The following is a 20050-nucleotide window of genomic DNA, read 5'->3' as shown; positions in this document are numbered from 1 at the left end:
TTTTCTCTGTGATACAGTATATAATTGATTCTTTCAAATCCCTTCTACCTATAAGCTTAGAAGCCCAGTGGGTTGTCTTACTCAGTGATTGAGAACCTTCTCTGTATAAGAGTTCATACAGGGACACCTCAATACAAAATGCAGTCTTGACAGCAGCACACAACAGTAAAACGACCCAAATGGGTGAGGCATGCAAATCTTCATATGCAGAGCCACCAAGGAATCTGAGCTCCGACTCCAACACAGATCAGACGCTAATCAAGAGTGTGGCAGTATAAATGGTGCAAATAAAATATTTCTTTCTTTATTCCTCCATCTTCAATAAAATGCTACATTTCGACCTCTTGCAGTATTTGTCCAGCCTTCTCTGTATAACTGTTCATACTGGGACACCTGTCAGACACAGAGTAGGCCAGAGTTAGCAGAGATTGAATTGAATCAATTGCAAGTTATACTGAGTATTAAAGTACTTTATCTCTGAGTAATTTCAAACTTCTTTTTTCCAATCTATGGAATCTATACAACCATCTTCTGGCTAATTTAAGTTTGACAATGCTTGTTGATGTCTTCTGAAAGTAGATATGGTGGTATATTATATTGAAGATTTTTGTTAAAATTCTCTAATCTCTAGTGCTTTTTTTCCACCATGATGTTTTGTCTGTTTGCAATATTTATTAGTGTAGGACTGACCACTGGGATTCTCACTGATTCTAAGAACAGACTCTACCCCTTTAAACAGTAGAGAGGAGTATCAAACTTGGACAATTGATTCAACAGGTTTTGTTTTTAGTGCATGTCACTTTCTGATACATATGCTTTATTTGCGGTTACATAGATAAAATGAAATTACTGCAAACAGAATTCTAATCCATTTTTTCAGTATCTATACAAACAATTCCGCTTGTAAAGGCCTAGTAAGATTTTAAGTTTCATATACAGTATTTGAGTTTTGGAAGAAAAAAACAAGGGAAATCCTTTGATAGATGAATACTGTAATAGCATAATTTCTCATTATTTTATAAATCATCCTTATTACTAAAATAATACTGTAAATTAGAATGTACCTTTTTGAGGGCATTTTCTATGAGCTCTAGATTATATTCACATTATATTTTTGTTGTTCCAATTGTTTATTTTAGGGTGCATTCACACGGACGTATATCAGCTCGGTTTTCACGCCGAGCCGATATACGTTGTCCTCGTGTGCAGGGGGGGGGGGGATGGAAGAGCCAGGAGCAGGAACTGAGCTCCCGCCCCCTCTCTGCCTCCTCTCCATCCCTCTGCACTATTTGCAATGTAAGGAGGCGGGGCGAGGGCAGGGCTAAGTTCTGCGAATTAGCCCCACCCCCGTCCAACCTCTCCCCATTGCAAATAGTGCAGAGGGGCGGAGAGGAGGCAGAGAGAGGGCGGGAGCTCAGTTCCTGCTCCTGGCTCTTCCATCCTCTCCCCCTCCTGCACACGAGGATACCGTATATCGGCTCGGCGTGAAAACCGAGCCGATATACGTTCGTGGGAAAGCACCCTTCGGGAGACTGGAAGTTTATTGTTAAGCTTATGTAGTTTATTGAATTTGCATGTCCCCTCAGAGGCATATGATGCCAGAGAAATTTTCTTGTAATTTTGATCAGTAGTTAATTTTTCTTATTAAATGCTATTGAATGAAGAACAGGATCATGCTTTTCCAAATTTAGTAAGCAATGGAACATATTTAAGCTCATTTAGAATTTCAAACCTTTTTCATCATAGAAAGTCAATATTTAAATTTGTATATTGCTAATGCTAACACGTTACAATGTATATTCCAGTTTTCATGAAGAAATCAATTTCATCCATTCTTTGCAGAAAACCAAATAGTCCTTAGTGTTATTTTTTATTATTTGTATTTAATACATTTTTGAAGTCTGCAATCTTAATTGGTCATAGCGTTTTTTATACTTTCATTATAATTAATTTAGTTTTTCTGCCTACCAGCCAGCTTATTGTGGTTCGTAGGATATTCGAAGCGAAATGGTCATTATACTGATGTGTATATCAGATCACATGAAGGTAAAAGAAAATTAACATAAAAGCTTTCGGCTACTACCAAAGTATTTAGTACAAGCCATAACTCACATTTGTAGTGCTCTTTCACACGAGCGCTGTCCGTTCACAGTATAGCCGCGTGCAAAGCTCGCAGCTATACTTCTCTAAGATCGCGTGAATGGGCTAGTTCCAGGTACTTGAAAGTAGCCTGTTCACATGATCCGAGGTGCATGCTGCGTGCTTTCCAGCTCACATAGGAGTGTATAGAAAGCATGTAGCAAAGATAAGACAGGTCCTAGCTTTGCATGCACCACAAAACTGACATGCGAGTTTGCACTCGCATGTCCTATCTTTGTTAGATACGTAAATTCAGCGCGTCTATCAATTGTTCATGTGAACGCTTCTATAAGAACCCATTGGCTCCTATAGAAGCACGTCCTGTAAGCGCCTCTAATGCGTGCGGACAGCGCTTGTCTGTACAAGCCCTGACTGAGACTGGTGTTTCTAATTATGCCACTACATTTTATTTGCTTGATATGTTATTAATTGATCATCTATTGCCACTCACATGCCTGACTAGTAACATATTAATGCAGCAGTGTACCATTATAGCACTCAGTCATATAGACTATGACTAAGTATGTTCTTCCATTATTTTTTGGGGGGGGTTTAACATATGTTCCAATAATAAATAATACCGTTTTTTCAGTATATACAAAATGGATATAATAATACAATAACCTGTATAATGGTAGGCTGGAATGTTTACATTATTTTAGTATCAATACTAATATACTCTATTATACTTGTGTCATTTTTTAAACCCAATATTAGGGCTCAGTCAGATGAGCGTTTTGTACATGGGTTTATTCGCACTTAGCGCGTAAAAAAAATTGCGTGACCGTGTCCATTCACACCTATATGTTTTATCTTTTGTAGGTGTGAATTTTATGCGCATGTAAAAATCGGACATGTGACTGTTACCATTGAAAAGCATTGGTTCTATATAGCTAAGAATCGCAAACGCAAAAAACATGCGCAGCAAAAAATGCCCGTCTGACTGAGCCCTTAAGTAGAACATAATAAAAGCAATTTCTATTTCACAAAATAAAACATCAGCACTTTTTCATAAAGTACTACTGTTTAGAGCTATATATACACATTTAAATATATCATCTAACACTAAATTTAATGAAATGCACCACTAGATGGCTCCATGGGAGCACTTGTGCCAAATACAGATCTTGCCTTACACTACCCTTCTACTTGGGCTTCAACTGTAAAAAAAATGTTATCTAAAAGTACAAAGAATATCATAAATGTCAAAGTAATAAGAAAATGATCATACGCTATCTAAAGAATAAAGCTGAACGCAGTCTTACAGGAATTAACCTCTTCCTGACTGTATCACATTAATGTACAGCAGCTAGCAGTGTGTCAGTCTGCAGAGCTGCTGTATATTTATGGTTCCCCTTCAACAGGTGATGCAAGGTTTCTGTTTCAGTGGATGACCAGATATGGCTGTAATTAACAGCCTCTAGTCCTGGTGCAGACATTTGGATGCAATTGATTTAGATTCTAATAACTACACCTGGATCAGGTTCTGCTAGCTTCCCAACAATTGTTCCAGCACTCCACTTCAGGTGCTAATGGAAGGTCTGGGAACAGCCCAAGGAACATGTAGATGATAAATCCACAGCACACAGGATATTCTTGATGCAATTATTGGATTGGTTTATTGACCAAGATGAATAGTCCAAGTCAATAGCTAAATTCACTAGTACAGTTGATACAAAACAGCCTGATGTTAATATGAGGATGGTTTGGTCAACAGACCTTTTTCAACACAAAGGCTGTAGTCTGTATAGCAAAGACATAGACAGCACTTGGATGTTAACGCTGAAGCAAAGTACAGCTGATCGACAGGGAATAAGTGCCCAGCAGCCACTAAAGATGTAAATATGGCTTTTGCTAGCAATTCCCTGTGATTATCTTCACTGGTTATTTTCTGCACCAATGGGATCCTAATGCAGTGATCACCAGGAAAAAAGGAATCATGGTAATCACAAGAACAGTTTGCTGCAGGGAGGGCCAAGCCACATAAAATGGCAATGCTGCTGTCTAGATGCAGCCGAAATTCACCTTGGCCTGTAGCCACTGCACTTCTCAAACTCACTGCATGATCTTGTTGAAAACCAGCTGTTTCACCCACAAACCCATGTAGATGACTGGAATGGCCATACAGTTTTGTAAGTGAAAATGCTGATCACAAGTCAAATCATGTCGGCACGATGGCTGCATGCTTCATCAGGGGCACTCTGTGTGCCTCTACAACTACATTGTATATATACTCTTTCCCCTTCCTCACTGTTTTGTCAAATCTGATATGTCAGAGAAGATACATACAGTGTAATCTGTTGAAAAAAACATGCCACCCCCCCAACCCCCACCGCCCCTCTGATATCCCTAATAAAGGCAAAAAGCAAAGGCAGAATAAATAGTTAGGCTATATATAGTTAGTATTGTCATAATTGTAATGACTAGAGATGAGCGAGCACCAAAATGCTCGGGTGCTCGTTACTCGGGACGAAATTTTCGCGATGCTCGAGGGTTCGTTTCGAGTAACGAACCCCATTGAAGTCAATGGGCGACCCGAGCATTTTTGTATATCGCCGATGCTCGCTAAGGTTTTCATTTGTGAAAATCGGGGCAATTCAAGAAAGTGATGGGAACGACACAGCAACGGATAGGGCAGGCGAGGGGCTACATGTTGGGCTGCATCTCAAGTTCCCAGGTCCCACTATTAAGCCACAATAGCGGCAAGAGTGCCCCCCCCCCCTCCCAAAAACTTTTACTTCTGAAAAACCCTCATTAGCAATGCATACCTTAGCTAAGCACCACACTACCTCCAACAAAGCACAATCACTGCCTGCATGACACTCCGCTGCCACTTCTCCTGGGTTACATGCTTATAGCCGATTCCACTGAAAGCAATGGGCTGCCGGCGTGCGCGGGATGAATTGTCGGGAAGGGCTTAAATATAGAAGCCCTTCCCTGCAATTCATCCAGAAATGTGTAAAAATAAAAAAAATATACCCGTATATACCGGCGTATAAGGCGACGGGGCGTATAAGACGACCCCCCAACTGTCACCTTATACGCCGGGAATACAGCGGAGCAAAAAATAAAAATCATTACTCACTTCCCCTGGCATTCTGCGGCGCTGCTGCAGGATGTCGCTCCCTCCTGGTCCCCGGCAGAGCATTGCTTTCTGGACGCAGGGCTTGAAATCCCCGCCTCCAGAAAACACACGTGCCTTCAGCCAATCACAGCCACTGACAATGATGTCATTGAATGGCTGTGATTGGCTGACGGCGTGTGTTAGCTAATCACAGTAGCTTTCTGGAGGCGGGGATTTCAAGCCCTGCGTCCAGAAAGCAATGCTCTGCCGGGGACCAGGAGGGAGCGACAGCCTGCAGCAGCGCTGCAGAACGCCGGGGGAGGTGAGTATTGAATTTTTTTTTTGACACTTTCTTTTTTTTTGTATTACCGGCGTATAAGACGACCCCCGACTTCAGAGCAGATTTTTCGGGGTTCAAAAGTCGTCTTATACGCCAGTATATACGGTATATACTTACCTTGTCCCGGCAGACGGAGTTCAGCACGGCCGGCCTACAGTGGGTGTGAAGGGGGTGTGAGTCAGACCTGCCCCCTGATTGGCTCAGCGCTGAGTCTGACTCACACCCCCTTCACACCCACTGCCGGCCGCCGCGGCTGTACTCCGTCTGCCGGGACAAGGTAAGTAATAGTATATATATATATGTATATTTTTATTTTAACACATTTCTGGATGAATTGCAGGGAAGGGCTTATATATTTAAGCCCTTCCCGACAATTCATCCCGCGATCGCCGGCAGCCCATTGCTTTCAGTGGAACCTGCTGTATTGCCGGCTCCATTGAATTCAATGGGCAAACATCGTTCTGTAACAGCTGTGGCAGAGAAGAATGATTTGTCTTCTATATGTTCTCAATGGGGTCGGCGCTGCTGCCGCCGGCCCCATTGAGCGCATATAGAGAAGAGAACAGGAATCGCAGATCGCAGATAGGTGCGATCTGCGATTTCTATGGCCTAAGAAGGACCGTTGGGGTTCTTGAAGCCTAAAATCACTCCTAACGCTCTCCCTATAGCAGCTCTGGCATCAACAGCACTTTCCCTGAACTATGTCAGAATGCATCTGTGGCGAGCAGCGGGCGGGCAGATGTTAATACTCGGGTGACACCTGATCTCGCCAGCCACTCACTGCAGGGGGGTGGTATAGGGCTTGAACGTCGCAGGGGGAAGTTGTAATGCCTTCCCTGTCTTTCTATTCGCCAGAAAAGCGCGCTAACGTCTCAGAGATGAAAGTGAAAGTAACTCGAACACCGCGTGGTACTCGTTTCGAGTAACGAGCATCTCGAACACCCTAATACTCGAACGAGTATCAAGCTCGGACGAGTATGCTCGCTCATCTCTAGTAATGACACATATAATAAAAGTAATGTTATTGATGCCGCAACAGCAAAAAATGCAAACCCCCCGCCAAAAATAGTGAATTTGCTGTTTTTTTTTTCCTTTCGTCCCAGACAGAGTTAATACAAGTTACCCAATAAGATTTATTTACCCCAAAATGGCACCACTAAAAATACAAATCATCCCACAAAAAAAAAAAAGAAAACATACAACGATGAAAAAAAAAAGCTGTGGCTCTCAGAATACAGTGAGACAAAAACTTCAAAATTTCTGTAGTCCTGAAGGACAAAATAGGCCTGTTTCTGAGGGGATTAATGTAATTAATGGGCTTTCCCATGGCAAACATTCATCATATTTAAAGGATATGACATGAATGTTTGACCAGTGGGGAGTGAGCTGCACTATTAGCGCACCACTGCCAAGAAACATGTATAGTATTTACTCCAAACTGAATTTGAGAGATTTGTATTTGCAAACATCTTGTTACACAGAGCATTAATAAGACATTTCTCTACTGCACCATTACTGGCTTTTCTGTATAAACCTGTTTAGACATGCAGGACTATTTCTGATATCACAATTATTTTACACAAGCTAAATGAAAGTTGTCAGACAGACGCTGTCATAGTTTGCACAACTTTTTTAGGTCAGGTTATGATGTTGAAATGAAAAGCTTGAAAGAAGTAAATAGGTGTTTCACTGAGACCTATGGCTAAATATATATGTGTTACTGATAATGCCTTGATCAAACCCAAGGCCCCTCTTCAAGCAATGGAGTATTTTTACTTCCTGACCAAACAAATCTCTCATCAGTAGGTTTAATGACTATGTTCAATAATTTTCTTTTAGTTGTATGTATTCATGCAGTTTGACATAGCTCCTATTTATATACTTTGGATTGTGAGAATGTATTTAATCTTAGAATGGGCTGATTGATCTGACATTTAGTAGAAAAGAAGGGATTTGTGTAAATCCAGTCATTTTTTGAAATGCCATAATACAAGATAGAATGATGGACCAGACCCAAACTTTCAACAGTGCACTCTCCTTTTGCCATGAGTGTAAAAATATATGCCTATTCTATTTAGTAATGCTCTTTATTACTCCCATCACTGGAATGCTATGTATACAGAGCACCTACATTCTAATAATATAATCATGTATTTTGTATTTAGCAGAATGCTCAGCCAATGTTCAGTAAAATTGCATAGGTGACCTTCAGATGCCTTCTGTGTGTTACTGGCCCCAGGTAAAGACAGCAATGTCACAGCGTACAAATGCCTTCACTCGCTTAATAATTGAGAAGTAGCCTGTCTATACACTAAGTACTATGCTTCTCAGATCCTTTCTTCTTTCCTCACATATGGGGGTTCCATGGGATCTTTCTTCTAGCTGTAAGAGTGCTTTCAAATGGATTGAATTATGCGGCATTCCATACCCAGATTCCACACCAGCTCTGCCTACTGGTTTTGACATGGAATTGAAATAGTTTAAATCAGCCTTTAATTCCACATCAAAATCTTCAATAAGACTTGTAGGGTTTGGTGTAGAATTCACAATGGCAGAAAAAGCTACAGATTTGTGTTCAGAATGCATAATAATTCTGACCCATGTGAAAGCACCCTAAAACTTAAAAGGAGTAGGTGTGTTTTTATAAGTGTACCTAATTGTGAGCTTGATGGACAAATTGCCAAAGGAATAAAAGATCTGTTTTGGGTGGGTCTTAAAATATTTTTTTTTTCTAGAATATAAGGAAAACACAGAACAAAAATCTAGTAATGTAAGCAAGTTATATATCTATTACCCAGGAGAAACATATCAATTGACACAGTTGACTTGGTCAAAAAATGTTCATATAATTAAATGGATCCAGCACAATGGGTTACAGTGGTGCTTAGCTTTTTAAGCAAATAATACAAACTTAATAGTTCAAGAGCAGTATAATGTAGAACTCACCAATCCATAAAATACAGTATTTATTTAATTACAGCAGGTAATATAGGCACAATTGTAGGCTGTTGGAGTACTCCTTTAAATTTAGAATCGTCAATAAGGCTAAGTTTTCTCATGTGTCCAAATTAATTAAGGATGATCATTGAAAAAAGAACAAGAGACATCAACTGTGTGAAGTCACTACTGTCCTCTTTCTGAGGGGACCAATTTAATGTTAGCTTTATTGTAATGTAAACATGAACAAAGAAAGGTATAGTGTCCAATCACAGTGGACAACACCTTAAAAGTAGCAAATCACTACAAAGTATTATTGCTGACAAATGAATGCATTACTACTTTGATAAGAGTAAAGGCATGTGGATAGAATTACTAAATATGGTCTCAGGAAATGCCCAACCCAGACTACAAGGACAGCTCAGTTAGTATTTGTGCTGCTTTAAGAGCTTCAGATGAAGGTCACTCACACACTGGCCATTTTTACAGCAGTTGAAATGCCATTATAAACACTTTAAACACCCTTATTCATATCAGTGGCGCTTCTTTCACAAGCGCAAAAGTGCAGCATTTCTACACTGCATTTTTTGAGCGCTGTCTGTTCTCTTTTTGGGCGTTTCAGTGTTTATAAATGCGATGCATAGCCCATTGAAATAAATGGAGTGCATTTTAAACAGTGTCAAAAATGCAGTAGAATGCTGTGTACAGTGTTTTACCGTGTTTTTGAATGCAGCATTCTGTGCCACCGGAAGGGAAAATGAAAGTGGTGACATTATTGGCTTGCTCTGCCTGCATTGTTACTGCGCTAAAAGCTCAGTAACAACACAGACAGGTCTCACACTGAATGCTGTACAAAGCAGCTTTGCCCTAGTAAAAATGCTGCATTTACAAATGCTGTGTTTTTAGTATCGCCTGTGTGAGAGTAGCCTAAGGGTCCTTTTAGATGAGCCGATTCTCATTTGAATGAGCGAGTAACATCATTGCTAACTTGTTCACTCTCATGCAGCCTGTGAAGATAGTCAGATGCATTGTTGGCTCATTCAAACAAGAATTTGTCAGTATTGTTCTGTCTTTCACATTTACTGTATAAGTGAATGTGAAAGACTGAATGAGGGCTATTTAAACGGTACAATAAGTGAATGAGCCAATGATGATTTTTATGCCTGCATAAAATGAACGATAAACAAAAAGTGAATAATTCTCATTCATCATTCAGTAGTTGGCTTGTGTTTAGAGTGAATGATCGTTCACTTTTGCTCATTTAAACAATTGTTTAAATATTTTTTTCTTGGTGCCTAGAATTTTTGACCTGATTCTGGGTATTTTTGTGTGGCTGCTTCCAGAAATGCTTTTCTTTTCTTTGTAGGAGCTCTAGTTTTTGAATCATAAAATCATAGAATGGTAGAGTTGGAAGGGCCTCCCGAGTCATTGGGTCCAACTCCCTCTTTAGTGCAGGATTCACTAAATCATCCCAGACAGATATTTGTCCAACCTTTGTTAGATCACTTCTATTGAAGGAGAACCCATATATCTGGATTTAGCCTCTCTTAAACTCCCTGTACCACAATCAGAAGATATACTTGTCCCAACATGTAGCAGCTTTTCAGAGCTCTCTGAAGAAACAGATGAACCGGCTGAAGAGAACAAAAGCTATGCTGAGCAACTTGAGAGTGATTTCAAAGGACCTTGATCAGCTGCATCAGGTTCCAATCAAATAGAATTGAACAACCACATGAGACACCTAAATCTTCCAAAGAAAACGTCTGAGTTGTTAGTTTCCCGGCTGGCAGAAAAAAGTTTATTGTTACCGGGAACTAAAATCACAGTACATTACAACAGAAAAGAAGAGTTTCTGCTATTCTTCACAAAAGAAAGTGATTTTGTTTTAGGCAACAGCGTGCAAGAGTTACTCATGTAACTAAATGTGAGTGAATACACACTAAGCGAATGGCTTTTGTTCTTAGATAGCTCCAAACACAGCCTGAAATATCTACTTCTACATAACAGAAACAGATTCAGGTCAATTACTATTGGTCGCTCAGTTAGTATGTGGGAAGATCAGGCAACAATAGCCTACAGAACATAGCATATTGTGATCACCAATGAATTATCTGTGTGGATTTGAAAATGGTGAATTTTGTTCTAGGGCAGCAGAGCGGATACACAAAGTACCCATGTTTTCTATGTCTGTAGGACAGCAGAGCTAAAGATTAACACTGGGTGAGAAGACAGTGGCATTTGAGAGAAGACCTAGTTCCTGGAGAAAAAAAATATCATCACAGAACCTTTGGTGGACAGAGAAAAGATCATATTGCAAACATTGCACATTGAACTTGGTTTGATAAAGCAATTTGTAAAGGCTCTCAGGAGAGATGGAATGTGTTTCAACTACATATGTAGAAAATTTCCTGGGTTGAGCATGAATAAACTAAAATCAGGTATATTTAATGGACTGAAAATAAGGGAACTCATGAAAGACCAGTGTTTCCAAGATTTTATGAAAAATATTGAGGCACATGCACGGTCATCCTTCTGTATGGTTGTAAAGAATTTTCCTGGAAACAACAAGGCCACCAACTGCAGAGCACTCATGGAGAATATGCTCACTGCAATTTGAACACTTGGTTGCAACATAAGTATCAAGTTGCACTATGTGTACAGTCATTTGGATTGATTTCCATTGTATCTTGATGATGTCAGCGAAGGGGGAACAATTTGACCAAGAAAATTGGATCATGAAAGAAAGGTACCATGGACCATGGGACAACACTTATGAAGGCAAAGTATTGCTGGATTATACATTGCGAATGTCCAGGAACATTGCATTATAGGAAATTACAGAAACAAGGTTGTCCCAATGATGAAACTTTTGTTTGCAGTTCATTTTCTAAGCTTCATGGAAATATCTATCGTTCCAGTACCATATATTTTTAAATAATATAGTTATTAATAGTTAATGGTGGTATAATATTGAAATAAAATTGTAGTGAAAAGGAAACCTGATGGGCAAAAATGAATGCCATTTTCAGAATCTACAACCCAGAAATATCCAAAAAATGTTCTATCATCTTAGGCACCAAAAGCTGTGTTCCCCAGTGTAATCATTCCATCTAAAAGCAGCTTAAGCCATATTAATCTCTTTGAAAAACAAGAATAACACAGAACATCTTAATACTTTCACGTCTTACCCCCTTTTGATCACACTTTTATTCCCAAACTAGGTATATCTTATGGACTAGTCCCATGGGTGAACTTCAGTGCTTCTCCTTCCTAGAGCTGGCTTCCAGGGAAGACTTGTCTTCACTCTGTTCCCCAATTTGAGAACTCCTACGGGTTAGAAAACCTTGAGTGCTGGATTATGCAGTTTATAGTTGTGACAGAGGGTGACCATCTTCACATGGGTCTTCCTTAGGGCATACTACCATAGTAACGTATTTGATTTGTTACTTATATATTGTAAGCAAGTAAAGTATGTAAACCATTAAGATTTTAAATAGAGATGAGCGAGCACCAAAATGCTCGGGTGCTCGTTACTCGGGACGAAATTTTCGCGATGCTCGAGAGTTCGTTTCGAGTAACGAACCCCATTGAAGTCAATGGGCGACCCGAGCATTTTTGTATATTGTCGATGCTCGCTAAGGTTTCCATTTGTGAAAATTTGGGCAATTCAAGAAAGTGATGGGAACGACACAGCAACAGATAGGGCAGGCGAGGGGCTACATGTTGGGCTGCATATGAAGTTCCCAGGTCCCACTATTAAGCCACAATAGCAGCAAGAGTGGGCCCCCCCCAACAACTTTTACATCTGAAAAGCCCTCATTAGCAATGCATACCTTAGCTAAGCACCACACTACCTCCAACAAAGCACAATCGCTGCCTGCATGACACTCCGCTGTCACTTCTCCTGGGTTACATGCTGACCACCCCCCCCCCCCGCACGACCCAGTGTCCACAGCGCACACCGAACTGTCCCTGCCCAGCCTTCAGCTGCCCTCATGCCACGCCACCCTCATGTCTATTTATAAGTGCGTCTGCCACAGGAAAAGCAGGCACACACTGCAGAGGGTTGGCACAGCTAGGCAGCGACCCTCTTTAAAAGGGGCGGGGCGAAAGCCCACAATGCTGTACAGAAGCAATGAGAAATGCAATCCTGTGCCACCTCCATCTGGAGCTGCACACGTGGGCATAGCAATGGGGAACCTATGTGCCACACACTATTCATTCTGTCAAGGTGTCTGCATGCCCCAGTCAGACCGCGTTTTTTTATATATAGTCACAGGCAGGTACAAGTCCGCAATGGGAATTCCGTGTGCACCCACAGCATGGGTGGCTCCCTGGAACCCACCGGCGGTACATAAATATATCCCATTGCAGTGTCCATCACAGCTGATGTAATGTCGTGCTTAATGCAGGTGGGCTTCGGCCCACACTGCATACCCCAGTCAGACTGGGGTTCTTTAGAAGTGGACACATGCAGTTACAACTCCCTGTGGACCCACAGCATGGGTGGGTGCCAGGAAGCCACCGGCGGTACATAAATATATCCCATTGCATTGCCCATCACAGCTGAGGTAGTAATGTCATGTTTAATACAGGTGGGCTTCGGCCCACACTGCATGCCCCAGTCAGACTAGGGTTCTTTAGAAGTGGACACAGATGCATTTACAACTCCCTGTGGACACACAGCATGGGTGGCTCCCTGGAACCCACCGGCGGTACATTAAAATATCCCATTGCATTGCCCATCACAGCTGAGGTAGTAATGTCATGTTTAATACAGGTGGGCTTCGGCCCACACTGCATGCCCCAGTCAGACTAGGGTTCTTTAGAAGTGGACACAGATGCATTTACAACTCCCTGTGGACACACAGCATGGGTGGCTCCCTGGAACCCACCGGCGGTACATTAAAATATCCCATTGCATTGCCCATCACAGCTGAGGTAGTAATGTCATGTTTAATGCAGGTGGGCTTCGGCCCACACTGCATGCCCCAGTCAGACTAGGGTTCTTTAGAAGTGGACACAGATGCATTTACAACTCCCTGTGGACCCACAGCATGGGTGGGTGCCAGGAAGCCACCGGCGGTACATAAATACATCCCATTGCAGTGCCCAACACAGCTGACGTAACGTCAGCTGTAATGCAGGTGGGCTAAAAATTAATTTGATTACACTGTAGGCTAGGGCCCACAAAAATTGCTGTATCATATCAACAGTACTAATGTACATCAGAAAAATTGCCCATGCCCAACCAAGAGGGCAGGTGAAACCCATTAATCGCTTTGGTTAATGTGGCTTAATTGGTAAGTAGGCCAGGAGGCAGCCCAGTTAAAATAAAAATTGGTCCTGGTGAAAGTTTCAACGCTTTAATGAGCATTGAAACGTATAAAAATTGTTTAGATAAATTATATGACTGAGACTTGTGGGCCTAAGAAAAATTGCCCGTTCGGCGTGATTATGTGAGGTTTCAGGAGGAGGAGCAGGAGGAGGATGAATATTATACACAGATTGATGAAGCGAAAAGGTCCCCGTTTTTGATGGGGATACAGAACGATGCTTCCATCCGCGGGTGCAGCCTACGTATTGCTTAGGTATCGCTGCTGTCCGCTGGTGGAGAAGAGAAGTCTGGGGAAATCCAGGCTTTGTTCATCTTGATGAGTGTTAGCCTCTCGGCACTCTCGGTTGACAGGCGGGTACGCTTATCTGTGATGATTCCCCCAGCCGCACTAAACACACTCTCTGACAAGACGCTAGCCGCAGGACAAGCAAGCATGGTGCGCAGGGTGGCAGCGTCCGTGTGGGACTTGCGGAAATGTGCGCAGAGCCGGCGCACCTTTCCGAGCAGGTCTGACAAGCGTTGGTAGCTATTCAGAAAGCGCTGAACCACCAAATTAAAGACGTGGGCCAGGCATGGCACGTTCGTGTGGCTGCCGAGCTGCAGAGCCGCCACCAGGTTACGGCCGTTGTCACACACGACCATGCCCGGTTGGAGGCTCAGCGGCGCAAGCCAGCGGTCGGTCTGCTCTGTCAGACCCTGCAGCAGTTTGTGGGCCGTGTGCCTCTTATCTCCTAAGCTGAGTATTTTCAGCACGGCCTGCTGACGCTTGCCCACCGCTGTGCTGCCACGATGCGTGACGCCGACTGCTGACGTCGTGCTGCTGCTGCTGACACATCTTGATTGCGAGACAGAGGTTGCGTTGGAGGAGGAGGAGGAGGGTGGTTTAGTGGAGGAAGCATACACCGCCGCAGATACCACCACCGAGCTGGGGCCCGCAATTCTGGGGGTGGGTAGGACGTGAGTGGTCCCAGGCTCTGACTCTGTCCCAGCCTCCACTAAATTCACCCAATGTGCCGTCAGGGAGATATAGTGGCCCTGCCCGCCTGTGCTTGTCCACGTGTCCGTTGTTAAGTGGACCTTGCCAGTAACCGCGTTGGTGAGGGCGCGTACAATGTTGCGGGAGACGTGGTCGTGCAGGGCTGGGACGGCACATCGGGAAAAAAAGTGGCGACTGGGAACTGAGTAGCGCGGGGCCGCCGCCGCCGCCATCATACTTTTGAAGGACTCCATTTCCACAACCCTATACGGCAGCATCTCCAGGCTGATAAATTTGGCTACGTGCACGTTTAACGCTTGAGCGTGCGGGTGCGTTGCGGCGTACTTGCACTTGCGCTCAAACACTTGCGCTAGCGACGGCTGGACGGTGCGCTGAGAGACATTGGTGGATGGGGCCGAGGACAGCGGAGGTGAGGGCGTGGGTGCAGGCCAGGAGACGGTAGTGCCTGTGTCCTCAGAGCGGGGTTGGATCTCAGTGGCAGGTTGGGGCACAGGGGGAGAGGCAGCGGTGCAAACCGGAGGCGGTGAACAGCCTTCGTCCCACCTTGTGGGGTGCTTGGCCATCATATGTCTGCGCATGATGGTGGTGCTTAGGCTGGTGGTGGTGGCTCCCCGGCTGATCTTGGCGCGACAAAGGTTGCACACCACTGTTCGTCGGTCGTCTGCACTCTCAGTGAAAAACTGCCAGACCTTTGAGCACCTCGGCCTCTGCAGGGTGGCATGGCGCGAGGGGGCGCTTTGGGAAACAGTTGGTGGATTATTTGGTCTGGCCCTGCCTCTACCCATGGCCACCGCACTGCCTCTTGCAACCTGCCTTGCTGCTGCCCTTGCCTCCTCCTCTGAAGACCTGTCCTCAGTAGGCGTAGCAAACCAGGTGGGGTCAGTCACCTCATTGTCCTGCTGCTCTTCCTCAGAATCCTCAGTGCGCTCCTCCCTCGGACTTAATGCCCTTACTACTACCTCACTGATAGACAACTGTGTCTAGTCGTCATCGGCCTCCTCACCCACTGAAAGGTCTTGAGACAGTTGCCGGAAGTCCCTAGCCTCATCCCGCGGACCCCGGGAACTTTCCAATGGTTGGGCATCAGTCACGATAAACTCCTCTGGTGGGAGAGGAACCACTGCTGCCCAATCTGAGCAGGGGCCCGAGAACAGTTCCTGGGAGTCTGCCCGCTCCTCAGAATGTGTCATTGTAATGGAGTGAGGAGGCTGGGAGGAAGGAGGAGCAGCAGCCAGAGGATTCTGAGTTGCAGCAGTGGACGGCGCAGAACTGTGGGTGGACGATAGGTTGCTGGAAGCACTTTCTGCCATCCACGACAGGACCTGCTCACACTGCTCATTTTCTAATAAAGGTCTACCGCGTGGACCCATTAAATCTGCTATGAATGTGGGGACGCCAGAAACGTGCCTCTCTCCTAATCCCGCAGCAGTCGGCTGCACTACACCAGGATCAGGAGCTCGGCCTGTGCCCACACCCGGACTAGGGCCTCCGCGTCCTCGGCCGCGCCCACGTCCTCTAGGCCTACCCCTACCCCTCAGCATTCTGTATTACCAGGAATGCAGAAACACAACACTGTAATTAAATGTGCCGCTTATTGGCCTGTGGTTTGAGGCTGAGTTCGCTTAGGGCAGAAACCAAAATTGGCAGCAGTACGCAAAATAAATTCACTATCAGAGGTATACAAACCTATAATCTAACCACATTAAATAATGCAAGGTTCTTAGTATATAATTTGATCAAATTACATTGGCCCATCTACCAACGTCCAGGTGACCAAGCTCTCAGATGGGTCCTAACATTAATACCAGGTGGATATCTTAACCTGGGAAAGCTGAGTTCCTACCTCTCAAAATGCTCCTCTCTTGGGACTAAGCCTGCAAATAAAACCGGGGAGGGTAGGATACTATATAGATGTTCCAATAGGAGGGACAGGAGGTAGATGGGCGGCAGGTGTGCACGACCCAGTGAAGGCAGCCAAAGCTTCACAATATTTGTATAGAAAGGGAAAAAAAGGGGGGTCAGCACTACCCATTGGAAATATATCCCAATAGAAATGTATAGGTGCACGCTAAACCATGGCTGCAACATACAGTAAAGGCAGAAACCAAAATTGGCAGCAGCACGCAAAATAAATTCACTATCAGAGGTATACAAACCTATAATCTAACCACATTAAATAATGCAAGGTTCTTAGTTAGAGATGAGCGAACGCGTTCGTCCGAGCTTGATATTCGTGCGAATATTAGGGTGTTCTGGATGTTCGTTATTCGTAACGAACACCATGCGGTGTTCTGGTTACTTTCACTTCCTTCCCTGAGACGTTAGCGCGCTTTTCTGGCCAATTGAAAGACAGGGAAGGCATTACAACTTCCCCCTGCAACGTTTAAGCCCTATACCACCCCCCTGCTGTGAGTGGCTGGCGAGATCAGGTGTTCGCCTAATATAAAAGTCGGCCCCTCCCGCGGCTCGCCTCAGATGCGGTGTGAGTTAGATGAGGGACAGTGCTGTTTATACCGGAGCTGCTGTAGGGAAAGAATTGGTAGTTAGTGTAGGCTTCAAGACCCCCCAAAGGTCCTTATTAGGGCCACTGATAGCTGTGTGTTGGCTGCTGTTAGCAGTGGAATTTTTTTTTTCTCAAAATCGGCTCTGCAGAGCGTTGCACCTGGCATTAGGGACAGAAGTGCTGCATAGGCAGGGAGAGTGTTAGGAGTGCGTGTAGCCTTCAAGAACCTCAACGGTCCTTTCTAGGGCCATATTTATCCGTGTGCAGTACTGTCCAGGCTGCTGTTAGCTGTGCTGCATTTTTTTTGGGCTTCTCAAAATCGCCTCTGCAGAGCATTCCACCCTCCATTGATACTGCAGGGAAAGAATTGTATAGGCAGGGCCACAACACAATTATTATTCATAGAATATACGCAGTGCTGCCTTTTGGTGGAAAAACAAGTGGAAACAAATCTATTTGTCCAGCCTGTGTCCGTCCTTACGGGCGGTGGACACGTGTGAGCTGCGTGAAAAACATTGCTAAATCATACGCACCCAGCTACGCTTTACTGCTGGCTTCGCCATTTGCTTTCCTTAATTGGGAAAAAAAATACCTGCTCTGCCAGAGTTATAATAACTCTGCTACCCTCACGTTCTGTGACACATAAGCAGGGACACAGCACAGTTATTACACTTCTCATGTTCATTGAATATACGCAGTGCTGCCTTTTGGTGGGAAAAAACTGAAAACAAATCTATTTGTCCAGCCTCTGTCCGTCCTAACGCCTGTGGACACGTGTGAGCTGCGTGAAAAACATTGCTAAATCATACGCAGCCAGCTACGCTTTACTGCTGGCTTCGCCATTTGCTTTCCTTAATTGGGAAAAAAAATACCTGCTCTGCCAGAGTTATAATAACTCTGCTACCCTCACGTTCTGTGACACATAAGCAGGGACACAGCACAGTTATTACACTTCTCATGTTCATTGAATATACGCAGTGCTGCCTTTTGGTGGGAAAAAACTGAAAACAAATCTATTTGTCCAGCCTCTGTCCGTCCTAACGCCTGTGGACACGTATGAGCTGCGTGAAAAACATTGCTAAATCATACGCAGCCAGCTACGCTTTACTGCTGGCTTCGCCATTTGCTTTCCTTAATTGGGAAAAAAAATACCTGCTCTGCCAGAGTTATAATAACTCTGCTACCCTCACGTTCTGTGACACATAAGCAGGGACACAGCACAGTTATTAAACTTAGATTATTCATTCACTAGAGGCAGTGGGGCCCTTCGTTTTCCCAAAAGGGCAAAAATTATATTTGGCCTGCAGTCTTGCGCCAATTTATTTCCTGCCTGTGAAATCAAATCACTGGTAATACAGCATGCTGAGGGGTAGGGGTAGGCCTAGAGGACGTGGACGCGGCCGAGGACGCGGAGGGCCAAGTCAGGGTGTGGGCACAGGCCAAGCTCCTGATCCAGGTGTGTCGCAGCCGACTGCTGCGCGATTAGGAGAGAGGCACGTTTCTGGCGTCCCCACATTCATCGCCCAATTAATGGGTCCACGCGGGAGACGGTTATTAGAAAATGAGCAGTGTGAGCAGGTCCTGTCCTGGATGGCAGAAAGTGCTTCGAGCAACCTATCGTCAACACGCAGTTCTGCGCCGTCCACTGCTGCAAATCCGAATCCTCTGTCTGCTGCTCCTCCTTCCTCCCAGCCTCCTCACTCCACTACAATGACACCTGCTCAGGAGCGGGAACACTCCCAGGAACTGTTCTCGGGCCCCTGCTTAGATTGGGCAGCAGCGGTTCCTCTCCCACCAGAGGAGTTTATCGTCACTGATGCCCAACCATTCGAAAGTTCCCGGGGTCCGAGGGAAGAGGCTGGGGACTTCCGCCAACTGTCTCAACAACTTTCTGTGGGTGAGGAGGATGATGACGATCAGACACAGTTGTCTTGCAGTGAGGTAGTAGTAAGGGCAGTAAGTCCAAGGGAGCAGCGCACAGAGGATTCGGAGGAAGAGCAGCAGGACGATGAGGTGACTGACCCCACCTGGTGTGCAACGCTTACTCAGGAGGACAGGTCTTCAGAGGGGGAGTCAAGGGCATCAGCAGGGCAGGTTGCAAGAGGCAGTGCGGTGTCCAGGGGTAGAGGCAGGGCCAGACCGAATAATCCACCAAGTGTTTCCCAAAGCGCCCCCTCGCGCCATGCCACCCTGCAGAGGCCGAGGTGCTCTAAGGTCTGGCAGTTTTTCACAGAGACGCCTGACGACCGACGAACAGTGGTGTGCAACCTTTGTTGCGCAAAGCTCAGCCGGGGAGCCAACACCAACAGCCTCACCACCACCACCATGCGCAGACATATGATGGCCAAGCACCCCACAAGGTGGGACGAAGGCCGTTCACCGCCTCCGGTTTGCACCCCTGCCTCTCCCCCTGTGCCCCAACCTGCCACTGAGATGCAACCCCCCTCTCAGGACACAGGCACTACCGCCTCATGGCCTGCACCCACACCCTCATCTCCGCTGTCCTCGGCCCCATCCAGCAGTGTAGTTCAGCGCACCGTTCAGCCGTCGCTTGCGCAAGTGTTCGAGCGCAAGCGCAACTACGCCGCCACGCACCCGCACGCTCAAACGTTAACCGTGCGCATAGCAAAATTCATCAGCCTTGAGATGCTGCCGTATAGGGTTGTGGAAACTGAGTCCTTCAAAAGTATCATGGAGGCGGCGGCCCCGCGCTACTCAGTTCCCAGTCGCCA

The sequence above is a fragment of the Eleutherodactylus coqui genome, chromosome 1, assembly GCF_035609145.1.
Source record: "Eleutherodactylus coqui strain aEleCoq1 chromosome 1, aEleCoq1.hap1, whole genome shotgun sequence".
NCBI classification, from domain to species: domain Eukaryota; kingdom Metazoa; phylum Chordata; class Amphibia; order Anura; family Eleutherodactylidae; genus Eleutherodactylus; species Eleutherodactylus coqui.
The sequence above is the reverse complement of the archived record's forward strand: the minus strand, read 5'-3'. Positions refer to the sequence as shown.